This window comes from Sinocyclocheilus grahami, unplaced genomic scaffold (genome assembly GCF_001515645.1).
Source record: "Sinocyclocheilus grahami isolate Dianchi unplaced genomic scaffold, SAMN03320097.WGS_v1.1 scaffold1350.1, whole genome shotgun sequence".
Taxonomy (NCBI): Eukaryota; Metazoa; Chordata; class Actinopteri; order Cypriniformes; family Cyprinidae; genus Sinocyclocheilus; species Sinocyclocheilus grahami.
This window is the reverse complement of record NW_015506529.1, coordinates 23914-34941: the sequence shown is the minus strand read 5'-3', so window position 1 is coordinate 34941 and position 11028 is coordinate 23914.

Sequence of the window (11028 nt, the reverse complement as noted above, 5' to 3'; positions counted from 1 at the left end):
ATAATTTCAGCAGCATGCAGATCCTTGTTTATGTCAGACTGTGGCGACAGCAGCGCGCTCACATATAGCCTACCATATTTCTATAATAACGGAAAACATATCGTTTTTATGACATAATATGTCCTTATTACGAGAAAAGATGTTGTTTTAACGAGAAAAGATGTTGTTTTAACGAGATAATTATATCGTTTTTATGACATATCTCGTTTTTATGAGAAAAAATGTCGTTTTAACGAGAAAACATCTCGTTATTACGAGAAAAGATGTCGTTTTAATGAGAAAAAATTTCATTAAAACGACATAACATCTCGTTATTACGACATAATTGAGTGGGGAAAAAATATGTCAGTAATAATAACACTAATAACTTTAGATCTGTCCTCCAAACTCAAATACACACATACAGTGGGTACGGAAAGTATTCAGACCCCCTTAAATTTTTCACTCTTTGTTACTTGTTGGGTCTTTCCCAAAAAGACTCATGGCTGTATTCGATCAAAAGGGTGCTTCTACTAAATACTGAGCAAAGGGTCTGAATACTTAGGACCATGTGATATTTCAGTTTTTCTTTTTTAATAAATCTGCAAAAATGTCAACAATTCTGTGTTTTTCTGTCAATATGGGGTGCTGTGTGTACATTAATGAGGAAAAAAAAATAACTGAAATGATTTTAGCAAATGGCTGCAATATCACAAAGAGTGAAAAAGTTAAAGGGGTCTGAATACTTTCCGTACCCACTGTACACACACAAGTTCATAACCCTAGAGACATACTCAAACAAAACATACACACTAGCACATTGTTGGCCAGGGCTCAGGCCTCTACGTAAACAGCAGCTCAGGCTAATGAATAACTCCAGAACACTGAGCAGACAGAGAAACCAGAAGCTCCTGTTTTTCGTTTGATGGGTCAAGATAATGTGAAGAGTAAATATGCAGTGATGAGTCATATGATGATAATTGCGACTGTGTTTGTTTTATTGATTATTCTTGTTAACACAGATCAGGAGTTAAGGGCCAAATGGTAGATGTGGTTTCAGGATGACAGACAGTGTGACTGTTGACAGAAAGAGTCACTCCAGGTAATTATTCTTTTGTTTAATTTCTTAACTTCTCACACAAAAACAAAACAAACAAAAGAAAAAGTTGTTTTTTTGGCCATAACTGTGTGTGTCCAGTGAGCACTCTTCCTTCCTGATTCTTCCTGATCAGTGAACATGTTTTAGACTCTTATTAACAATCACAGAACCATTAACTGCACACTATGGAACTAAAATCAAAACGGGAAAGATGAATTGCACCTGCTAAAAGCACTTTAATTGCATTCTTTCAGAGCATAATTCACTAAAGCAATTATGCAAGTTAGGTAACAGTGTGAAATTGGCCACAAAATTGGTGATGAACACCATTTGCAGGCTGCAAATCCCCATCTTATTGGCCACTTCTAAATGCTAGGGTGTGGAGGATAAGGCAGACTACTACAATCTGCCATACTTTATTCAAGCACTTTATTTGGCTCTTTTAAAGTGTGCTTGACCCCACTGCACGTCTGGGTGTCTTGTTAAAGAGCTCTTCTCCATCATAAATTATTGCTGCTATTATCAGCAGAAAATGTACACAAAAATCACCTATAAAATTTAAGTTAATAGTGACACCAATTGCAGCAGGCAAATATCGCTGAGTTTCATGAATAAAGTGTTCTGTTATGATCCTACAAAACGTCATTTACTCATTCTGCTAGTTTACTACCATTCAAAAGTTTGTGGTCAGTACAACTGAATAATAACACAAATGAATACTTTTATTCAGCAAGGACACATTATATTGATCAAATGTGGCAATTACATTGTTAAAAAATATATATATAAATTTCAATATAATTTTTCAATTTAATATAAAATATACATTTAAAAATACAGTTTGAATAAATTCTGTTCTTTTAAACTTTCTATTCATCAAATAATCTTGAAAAAATGTCTTGTTCCACAACACTATCAAGCAGCACAACTGTTTTCAATACTGATAATAATAAGAAATGTTTCTTGAGCAGCAAATTAAAAATGATTTCTTGTGGCACTGAAGATTTAAAATTCATCTTTGCCATAAGGAACAAATTAAATTATTAATTACATGTTTAAATACATTAAAATAAAAAGTTACAATAAATCATCATAACATTTCACAATATAGTTTTTTTAGTTTATTATTCATCAAATAAATGTGCATGAGAGCATAAGACTCAAACTGCCCTTAAAATCTTACCAACACTGAACTAGACAGACAGTTAATGAACTAAAAAATGTGTATCTTGACTAAATGTGCTGCCATTTTAAAATCCTAAGAAAGCAGCTGTTAATGACGATGCAGTTGGGTTGAGTTTAATTTATATAGCGCTTTACAAGCAACAACAGACAAACATCTGTTCAAACCCCCAATAACTGGAATAACTGGTGAGCTTCCAGTTTATTGAGTCTAAAAATGTAAGATAAACCTTGTATGACAAGAATGTGCCTTGACTATTCATATTGTATTGTTTTTATTTTAGGGTTATTTTGTTGAATGTGAAGAAAGTATCAGGATCTTGAGTGTGTGTGTGTATCGCAGTCCATTTAACTTAGTCTCAGAAACATCTACTTCAGGAACATAAAGAGTAGAGCGAGGGAAGATTTTAAATGAACACAAATGCAATAAAACTGTCTCACAACCAGTACTAAGATAGATAGAGTTCAAATGGACAGACAGAGAGAGAAAGAGAGCAAAGAAGACATTGGTTTACTCCAAAATCCCTGAGTGTTTCAACAAGAGTATCTGGAAGTGCTGAGGTAGTTTACTAACTCATTTGGACAGTGTCTTGAGAACTGTGAAAACTTTGACCTGGTAAAAACCTTCATCCTGCACACACACTGCCATCTCTCAGGATGGAAATTGCTCTAATGAAAACAACGGCGACGGAACATAAACACCACTGGCAGACAAAATCATGCTCGCGCACATGATTTTGAGATTGCGAAAGACCTTGATATTCTTTCTTCTGTAGTGTACAGACTCCGCATTATTCTGATGACTGTTTAGCTGCTCACTGATGGTAAAATGCACTTTGACTTTGAGTGTGTGTGTGTGTTTATTTAAGGCTGTCATGACTCCTAAAAACACCCTCACTGGAGCCAGTCGGAGATAGTTACACACACACCATCCCTAAACCTCACCCTGAACTGCAGCCTTGTATCTATGTGTGTTTCAGGATAGTAGGAGATTTGATTGTGTCATGTCCTTCAAGTACAAACATCCATAAATCGTGTAACTGACAGATGCTTGATAAAATGAGACGTGAGCTTCCACACTTGAACATACATATAGGCTAAATGTTAAACTGAAGTCCTGACTCTCTGTGGTCATTAAAAATCCCAGGATGTCTTTGAAAAGAGTAGAGGTGTGACCCACGGCATCCTGGCCAAATTTGCCCATTGGCGTCTGAACATCATGACCTGACCTCATATCTACTGATTGGCTTCATCACTCTGTCTCCTCTCCACCAGTAAGCTGGTGTGTGGTGGGCGTTCTGGCGCACTATGGCTGCCGTCGCATCATCCAGGTGGATGCTGCACAATGGTGGTGGCTGAAGAGATCCCCCTCTCACAATGTAAAGCTCTATATAAACGTAACGAATTAAATGTACAGCACACTTATGGGTGTTTCTTTAACTATTGCCAGTGCCACTTTTAATTTGTCAACTATAACAATGTCAATATACAGACATTACAGAAGAATTCTGTTATTTTCCATAACCAACAAATGTAATTTCCATAAGGAACAAATTAAATTATTAATTACATGTTTAAATACATTAAAATAAAAAGTTACAATAAATCATCATAACATTTCACAATATAGTTTTTTTAGTTTATTATTCATCAAATAAATGTGCATGAGAGCATAAGACTCAAACTGCCCTTAAAATCTTACCAACACTGAACTAGACAGACAGTTAATGAACTAAAAAATGTGTATCTTGACTAAATGTGCTGCCATTTTAAAATCCTAAGAAAGCAGCTGTTAATGACGATGCAGTTGGGTTGAGTTTAATTTATATAGCGCTTTACAAGCAACAACAGACAAACATCTGTTCAAACCCCCAATAACTGGAATAACTGGTGAGCTTCCAGTTTATTGAGTCTAAAAATGTAAGATAAACCTTGTATGACAAGAATGTGCCTTGACTATTCATATTGTATTGTTTTTATTTTAGGGTTATTTTGTTGAATGTGAAGAAAGTATCAGGATCTTGAGTGTGTGTGTGTATCGCAGTCCATTTAACTTAGTCTCAGAAACATCTACTTCAGGAACATAAAGAGTAGAGCGAGGGAAGATTTTAAATGAACACAAATGCAATAAAACTGTCTCACAACCAGTACTAAGATAGATAGAGTTCAAATGGACAGACAGAGAGAGAAAGAGAGCAAAGAAGACATTGGTTTACTCCAAAATCCCTGAGTGTTTCAACAAGAGTATCTGGAAGTGCTGAGGTAGTTTACTAACTCATTTGGACAGTGTCTTGAGAACTGTGAAAACTTTGACCTGGTAAAAACCTTCATCCTGCACACACACTGCCATCTCTCAGGATGGAAATTGCTCTAATGAAAACAACGGCGACGGAACATAAACACCACTGGCAGACAAAATCATGCTCGCGCACATGATTTTGAGATTGCGAAAGACCTTGATATTCTTTCTTCTGTAGTGTACAGACTCCGCATTATTCTGATGACTGTTTAGCTGCTCACTGATGGTAAAATGCACTTTGACTTTGAGTGTGTGTGTGTGTGTTTATTTAAGGCTGTCATGACTCCTAAAAACACCCTCACTGGAGCCAGTCGGAGATAGTTACACACACACCATCCCTAAACCTCACCCTGAACTGCAGCCTTGTATCTATGTGTGTTTCAGGATAGTAGGAGATTTGATTGTGTCATGTCCTTCAAGTACAAACATCCATAAATCGTGTAACTGACAGATGCTTGATAAAATGAGACGTGAGCTTCCACACTTGAACATACATATAGGCTAAATGTTAAACTGAAGTCCTGACTCTCTGTGGTCATTAAAAATCCCAGGATGTCTTTGAAAAGAGTAGAGGTGTGACCCACGGCATCCTGGCCAAATTTGCCCATTGGCGTCTGAACATCATGACCTGACCTCATATCTACTGATTGGCTTCATCACTCTGTCTCCTCTCCACCAGTAAGCTGGTGTGTGGTGGGCGTTCTGGCGCACTATGGCTGCCGTCGCATCATCCAGGTGGATGCTGCACAATGGTGGTGGCTGAAGAGATCCGCCTCTCACAATGTAAAGCGCTTTGAAAAGCTCTATATAAACGTAATGAATTAAATGTACAGCACACTTATGGGTGTTTCTTTAACTATTGCCAGTGCCACTTTTAATTTGTCAACTATAACAATGTCAATATACAGACATTACAGAAGAATTCTGTTATTTTCCATAACCAACAAATGTAATTTCCATTGCATCTCAAATTTTGTACTGTGTTTGATAATATGATGTTGTGGACATTTTTGGAATAAAAATGGTAGAATCATTTGTCTTTCTACAGCTAATTTATGTATAATATACTATATGCATTAAAGTATACATACTGTATATACATTAAAATAACATTTTTATATTTTTTGTGCAATTTTACAAAACGAGCTTAACTGAAAATTGCTGAAATTCTCCATTCTTAATTTATATTTGTTGATCTTTCTTCAAATATCTTAATAGCCTAATCTTAATTAAAAAAATTAATCATTTTAATATCTTCATAAAACAAGTATGCTGACTTTTGAAAATTCTAATTCTAATTCTATTAGTGACAAAAATGTTGGTTGTGATCGAAATGATACAACCAAGGGAGAGTCAACATAAATTATTTCTACACAATACATTTCAGGCTTTATTTAGATTGTCATAGTTTTAAAAATTGTAATAATATTTTATGATTGATTTTAATATTTTAAGATTAAATGTCCAGCTTTGGGATAAAGGTAAAACAATCAAACCAATGCATAGAACACATTTCAAAAATAGCAAAAAAAGGCATGATAAAATATTTCCAAGAATTTATAAGAAAGAGTTGAAATCTTTAATAAAAAATCAGCCTTTGGGACATAAATATGCTCATAGTTGAAGAAACGCCCACATATTTTTACTAGACATTTTTACGGCACATATATCTGGTGTTTTTTTTTTTTATGTATTAACTTAAGATTTCATATCGCACTTCATGAAGCTTCAGCAAGAAAATACTTATATTATTGTTTTAAATATCTGAGATTTAGGCTTAGTCTAAACATAATTCACACATCACCAGGAAAAATAAACGGACACATACAAATCCACACAGTGTTTAATGTTTTCATTCTTGTGGGAAACTTGCTGTCTAAACAAGAGGCGACTGCATTGTTCATTAGGCCTTGATTATATAGTCGATGTCCTGAACACAACACAAGTGTTTTTTTTAAATATGCCCTCACTCCTGTCTGTACTTTCACAAGGTTCTATACTGTAAAAACAGTGATACCAGACTACATTTATCACTCTCTAACAGCTGACATATATTATTATTTGATGTCATTTATGTATGTCTTTTGGTCATTGTCAGATTTAGCCTGTTCAATGCTCTCATCCAGCACTATTGCTGTGTTTTGTGTGTATCTCTCTCCAAGGGACTGTAACAGGCAGGTGGGGTCAGTGGGGGTCTGGCCTTTGATTGGCTGTTGCCGTAGGAACCATAGGAGAGCTGCCATTCTGGCTCATTCTTACACTTCCTTCAGGTCATCGTCATGGCAACCCAGAGAGAGATTCCATGATGACACACACAATATCAGAATCGAGGAATCTGAGCTGCTGCTTATTATTAACACATAATCATAGAAATAAATTAACACATGAAGTTACCCTGCATCGTGAGTGTTGATGTAAGATATTTTTAAGAATGTTTCAACTGTTTTATACATACAAAGTCAATAGGATCCAGTGTTGTTTTGTATGTATATAGTATTATACAGTACATTTTGCAAAATCTTTAGCATTCCACAGAAACATTTTCACACAAAATTTAGCTTTTTGGGGAGAACTGTCCCTTTAATTCTCAAGAATTCACAACTAACGGCTGTATATTGTAAAAAAAATAAAAAATAAAATAATAATAATAATAATGTGAAAAAACAGCAAACAACCTGCAAAAGCATTGCAACTCCAAAAATTTTAAATTTTAATCCAACAGATTTCAAATAAACCACCGTCAACAGAGCCATCATGTTATGTTTGGAAGTCTGCTTTGCGCGGCGCTCTTGAAGGGTTGCCATGTCCACGTATTATTAAGCATCTTTGGGCTTGACTCATAAAGCTTTACAGTTTATGGAGTTAATAAAATAGGCAGGTGCAGATCACTATATTTTGGTATGTGGTTTATTTCCAAAATAACGCATTTGGATGTAAGTTCTTATTTGTTGTTGTTGTTTTTTTATAAAGATCTGGCAACACTAATGAGACAAAACCCTGTAATTTATTTCACAGCACATACAGGAAAGACACAACTCTGAAACACATTTAAATTAGGGATGCACGATATATCGGCCACCATATCGGTATCGGCCGATAAATGCTCATTTTTTCTGTTATCGGTATCGGCCCAATAAGAAAATTTGGCCGATATCTTAAAGCCAATAAATAATGCATTATTTCCTTCAGAGACACTTCAGATGCGCGCTGTTCGTTTGCAGCCTTTTGTGCAATTGTACGTTGTAATATTGTGTTTATTTGATGTATATCTGATTTATCTCATATACAGTAGAATGCGTTTGGTTAAGTTAAAAGAGCGCTTCAGTTTACCGGTGATAAACTCAAACAGCAGTGCAGAACATTAATAACTATGATTGGGAATGTCGTGTATATAACATTCTAATGAGAACATTATTATAATAAAACGTTGTGAATTCTTTGGGTTTAGTTGCTGTGTTTCAGCGCGTTGTTATGGGAAGAGCGCATCCACAACAGGATCACACATTCTGACTATAGCACGCAATAACTGCATCATTTTGTACATATATAAGTTGTAATATTATGTTTATGTTGTATTAATATTAATCTCAGGATGCATTTCCTTGAGTTAAATAAGCTGCCAGCAAAACGCTTCAGTTTACCGTGTTCATTCAGCTCTTCAGCTTCAGCACGCGCAGCTCAACGGCTGCTGTTTAAAACAGTGGTATTAATTTGTTACTTTTTCAAAATCATTGATACATTATTAACAATAACAACCACTTGTATTTTTCTATTATTATTTTCATCAGCAATATGGTTTAGTAATTAAAATGATTTAATTATTGTCCGTGCAGAGGCTATTCCGTTTTATTGATCTATGGCGCATTCATTTTGATTCTTTACACGTGTAATGATGTCCAATGACTTGTTTGCATTATTTATGCATTATTTTATTTATTTGTAAGACTTTATGACTAAATTTGGTAACGGGAAAGTAAAATTATTTTTAAAACGTACACCGTTCAAACTAGGCTGCTTATGTTGAAGTGTTCGGGATGTGGTTTTTAATGATGAGACCTTTTTTGTAATCAGGCTCTCAAAAAGTATATAAAAATTTGGATATAGATTTATCGGCCAACATATCGGTTATCGGCTTTCAAAAATAAAGAATTATCGGTTATCGATTCTGTACACACTGTGTAGAGTTGTCACTACCTGCATTTTTCAGGAGTCAATTCAGTTGTCACTTAAATTTCTGAAAGTTAAGCACTAAAAGGTGAAATGACAACCGAATTTAGCTCCAATGTGTATGTAGCCATAAATAATTTTAAAAGCCAACAAATTGTTCAGAAAGCTTAATATGTGCTTTGTAAAAATGTAAAAGTGAAACAATATCAGGCTCAGTTCTACTGCTCCACATAAAGCCACCAATCACTTTCCACACAGTGCACACAGACCGCAAAGCATGATGGGACAGAACCTGACTAGTGACTGACACTAAAACTTATCAAGTTCTGCCAGCACAACTAAGGCTGCCTGAGGAAAACATCAAATAATAAAAAAATGCTCCACTAATCTGAAGTAGTTAACAACGGTGTGACAGAATGGGTACGTAGACTGAAATTATTTATTTTTTTAAGTTAAGTGACAAGTCCAGAAATAACAGTGATTTAGAATGCATCTCTAATTTGGGAACGTCTCAGATGTTCTTGAGTTATCTGTCCCTTTCAATGATCTTCCTCAAACAAACACACACACGCACACTCAAAAGCTCTGCTTGGCTGAGCTGCCTCTGTCAGTGCCATCCTGTCTCACTGACTCCTTCCTGTCTCTCTCTTGCTTTCATGTCTATCCCACTCTTCTTCTGACAAACACTGAAAACTGTGATCACAGCCATCTAAAAATTTTCAGATGAAAGCACCTGGTGCACCAAATTCAGTATTAGATTTTAGAGCATTGCCTTGGTCGATTTGTGGCACATTTGAGGTAGAGCATCACAACATACATATTTGGTATATTTCCGTATTTTCCGACCTGAAGTATGAACTGTGCTGCGTTTTCAAGTACATTTACTTCATTTCAGCCAGAGTCCAAAATAAACACAGGCAAGCACCAAACACGAGAAAAAAACAGTGTTGGCAAGTATATATGGTGAAACTTGCTAGCTGGCCAATAATTGGCTACTGTGTGTTTCAGAGGGAAACATGGCACTGTGTTTATTTACTTGTGAGCAGCTCAAGATTCAGAGACCTGGAGTGGCTCGGTTCACAGTAAATGCTGCTTCACACAAACTTCATCTCTGAAAGTTTGGGTCACTTAAAACGAGCCTGATCTCATGACGAAAATGTACCTGTGGGAATTTTATCGCAAGATGCAAAATACGTAGCGACACATTCGATGTGAAATGTCCACTGAGTGGTGCTAAATGAGTATACGGTTTTGTTCCCCGGAACAGATGAACGTACATATGGTAAGTTTTATGTGACTTGAAATGTCCATTGAGTGGCGCTATAATTCTAAAGCTCCGTGACGTTTTTAAAATAATGTACCATCTGCACTACACTTAACCCTACTCAATAGTATGAACAAAAGCGAATGTGACACAAAAACGCATTCGCAAGCATGATGTTTTAGCTTGTTTTTGATCTCTCATCTTTCAGCTCTTTCATTGTGAGTCATGATTTTGACGGGATTCATACCCAAGGATTGGGCATCCTAAGTCCAATTCTGTGCTGGCTGAGCTTCCGAGCAAGCTTGTTACATCCGGAAAGCGAAACATATGGAGTTGTAATCATAACTGTGTACAAAAACGATTACAAGTGCTCGCTGTTTTACCGCTTCGAGTGTTCATTTCTGTTGGAAACTGCAGTGATATGTACTCATTGGTACGTATTTCGCATCTTGTCATTTTCGTTATGAGATCAGGTTGCTTAAAATATGCATTTAAAAAGGCAACATGCTTATCTTCCCAAATTTCTAATCAGAAACAATTATAAATCTGTTGTCAACATTATTGTTATTAATAAATACTTTTTAAATTATTATTTGATGTTTATTTTAGAGTACAAAGTATTGTTTATTATTATTAATAGTAATATTTCTTTATTGATTGAATTTCTATAATTTAAATAATAAAATACAATTATTGTATTTATTAATAATAAGAATAATAATAACACATTATTATTGATTGTTATTAATAAATACTTTTTAAATTATTATTTGATGTTTATTTTAGAGTACAAAGTATTGTTTATTATTATTAATAGTAATATTTCTTTATTGATTGAATTTCTATAATTTAAATAATAAAATACAATTATTGTATTTATTAATAATAAGAATAATAATAACACATTATTATTGTTATTGTTATTGTTGTATATTGAATGGGCAAAAAAAAACAGGTTTTCCTTATTTTTTTCTTATTTGTGCACGAGTATTGAAGGGGGGGGGGGGGGGGGGCGGGGCAACACGCAGAAAAAAAAAA